Here is a 3,299-nt window from a genome sequence, read left to right on the forward strand (position 1 = left end):
TTAGAAACAGTAGAAAAGAGTAGAACAGGTTGATCTTTTTCGCTCTTCTGTTTTGTTTCATTCTTTGGTTATAAATTGACATGTGAGGTGTATTTCATGTGTATGCAATAAATGGTTGAACTGGATCGCAACAGCTGCACACCCAGAGGTTGTACAGACTTTGCACAGGAAGCACAATGTGCGATCATTTTTATGCAGGAGAAATATGTTTATTAAAGTCTTTGTGCTTTAAATTGCTTTTTTAAAATTGTATAAATAAAGGCATTTCGTTTTATACATGCATTTGCCCAGTGTGTTTCTTTTACCGACCTAACAGCATATCAGACTCGTTTTGATTTTGATTCATTTTTTTTATTTTTTATTATTATTTATTATTTTTAAGTCACTTATACTTCATTACTAGCTCACATGTTGAAGAGCGCCTGAGGTGTCTGCTAGCATTTATCCCCAATGTCCCGGTCCACTATAAATCCCCACGATATTCTCTCTATCTCAGTCACACATATGGACAGTGTGGTTTAATTACTAGCTGCAGCCTGGGGTCTGATCCGGCACATTAAACTCCCTTCTCCTTCTTCTGTCCTGTCTCTGCCTCGCTCAATAGTCTGCATGTTATTTTAGCCAGCATTAGCTCAGCTCATAGCACTGGTAGACAGTGGGTGAAGGCGCCCCATAGAGCTCATCTTTTAATGACTGTCTGATCAGATTATCACTGTTTTTACCCAGACTCAGCCAGCTGACACTTGTGGTCTGTGGTCTCTCTGTAGACAGTGAGGTCTTTTTTTTCTTGGAACTGGATAAGGATTTTTATTTTATTTTTTACAGATGTTTTTTTTTTTGGTTTGGGGAGGGTGGCATGTTTCAGTGAACATGGTTTATTAAAAGGATTGGATTGTGAGTCATTTGTTCGTGAATGGGCATAGTTTATGTTTTCATTGTATGTTTTTATTTCAAGTAAGAGTCATTTGTTGGTGATCATGCTGAAATAACACTGTATTTTTACTGGAGCAAGAACAAATGTAGTCCCATTCTAATCTGATCATCATCTAATCATCGTCTAATGATCTGATCTTATTTGTTCATAAAAACTGATGAGCTGATCCTTTTCTCAGATCATTAGATGACGATAAGATGATCAAATAAGATCATAAAATGAGTCAATTCATGTGTGACTCATGCTTTTGATTAACCAAAAAAAAAAAAAATAGTAATTTGTTTTTGGACAACACTGGTCACACTGTATGTTTGTTTTTGCTCCTAAGGGCAACTCAATAGAAAGATATGTCTTGCTTTTTTTTTTCTTCCTCATAAATGCTGTATTTTTTCTTTCTTTTTCCAAAATCTGTTTAGACTGCACACCGCTCTAGTTTCATTAGGAGCAGCAGATTATTTATTTTTCTTTTTATTCTAAGGAAAATCAAAAGGAAATCTTGATTAATCAGTAGATCATTGTTCTTTCTCAGCCTTAGTTTATTCTTTTAAAGCAAAACATTACAGGCAAAACATTGATTTTTATTTATTATATTTTAATTTTTTTACCCACTTCAATAGCACTTACACCAAACTTTTCAGTTTCATACCCATCTATTTTCTGAGAGAGATCTGTTCATATACGTTTTGCCTCGTTTAATGTGACTAACTTGGTGATTTTATTGTTGCCGATTATTTATTTAAATGGCACGATAGAACGAGATGTCAACAAAACAAAAGAATAATAAAAAAAAAAAAGCTTTATCCAATTTTCAGATTTTTGTTCAGCAACTCTATGCAAATAAGTGCATTTTGAATCAGATAATGGATAATTTGCATATTCAAACAATTTTGTAATACAAGTCAACTGTCTTCATGTTCTGTGGTTAATCAACTGGAGAAGTATGGTGATATCTACTAGTTAAATTTTTTTTACCCTATTCACCTGTGGTGTCTTGCCTTGAAATATCTTTTAACTTGTTCAGACACTGACTCGCTCGCACATACCTGCAGTGCACAGCAAAACAATTCCCAGACTAACACTGAACTGTCAAATATCAGTTTATTCTTGAGTGTTTCATTACATTCAACTCATGTCTGCCTCCCTGATGTCTGCAGCAGGCATTTCAGTTGTCTGCATGGTTTGGCATTGTAACAGGACCCAGTGAGTGATGTGGCTTTTGTGAGAGGTACACACACGCGCACGCACACACACACACGCTTGTGTCATTTCCCATTTATGAACTAATACCTCAGCTATGCAGAGTTCAGACTCTTCTCATCCGGCAGACCCTGAGATGTAATGATATATTTTACCCTTGGTAATATCACTGTAACTGAAGCGACAAAGACACCAGTGCTGCAGAAAGAGACGGACAGATGTGGAGGCAGGAGTTGAGGCAAGCATATTGTAGTAGTCTGGGGGGGGGGTCATAAGGGCCGTGCCCTCCACATGAAACTCTGTTTGATTCTGTCTGTCTGCATCTGCCCTCCACACCGCTGCTGATGCTTAATTATGCAGCAAGCAAGGCCACGCACACACACACACACACAGCCCTGCTTACTCCCACACACATCCTCTCATGTTTGCCCTCCAGACGATGCACACACAAACACACACTTAATGAAGCAGATGAAGAGTGTTTGAGCTGAATAGAGAGCGAGAGGTAATGAGAGAGTTGCTGCAGCGATAAAACAAACGTCCTTACCTGCTAATCTAGGAAGACTGGACAAGTGCCAGTGTTATGGTGGATATGTTTCTTAAATAGCCTTTTACATCAGAATTCATATGCAACCCACTTCTTAAAAGACAAACTCCTGATTAAGGCTCAGTGTAGACCGTCTTATATTAAAATTCAACAGATGAAATAGCATTACTGATTTCATATCAGTAAACATTCGGTTCTGCCCCTTCTCCCAGCTGTTTTTTGTAAATAAAAATAGGTTTTAAAATTAGGTCACTTGTGGAGCAAATATTTATATTCTTATGTTTTTGTACATTTTACCCTTACATTTTTTCCCCTTTGAAATGACTCTATGTTCATTTGATTTCCATCATTAAAGGGACACTGAGTAGGAATTACTCCCATCTAGTGGTGAAATTGTATTTTGCATTCAAACTAATTTTGCTCTCCAGCGCCTCGCTTTTTCAAATGCGCGTTGCATCTACGGTAGGCGATATGTACCAAAAAGCTTTGACAGGATGTATTCTAATAGCACTTCGTCGAGTTTTCCTTCATCTGAACAGGTGTGTTATTTCAAACAAACTGCAACATGACAACTAACAAACGAATGTTACAGTATGAATTACTGACTGTGGAAAACATGAA

At 37.2% G+C, this 3,299-nt stretch overlaps 1 protein-coding gene across 3 annotated transcripts in view; it reads left to right on the plus strand.

Annotated features, from left to right (window-relative positions):
- glceb (glucuronic acid epimerase b) overlaps window positions 1-282 on the plus strand; it is a 50,365-nt gene extending 50,083 nt beyond the window's left edge. For all 3 annotated transcript variants that reach the window (XM_026267457.1, XM_026267458.1, XM_026267455.1), the window contains one exon: window positions 1-282. This exon is cut by the window's left edge and continues 3,549 nt beyond it. The gene's annotated coding sequence lies outside the window, so the exon portion shown is untranslated.
- The last annotated feature ends 3,017 nt before the right edge of the window (window positions 283-3,299 follow it).

Source organism: Carassius auratus, chromosome 7 (assembly GCF_003368295.1).
Source record: "Carassius auratus strain Wakin chromosome 7, ASM336829v1, whole genome shotgun sequence".
Lineage (NCBI taxonomy): Eukaryota > Metazoa > Chordata > Actinopteri > Cypriniformes > Cyprinidae > Carassius > Carassius auratus.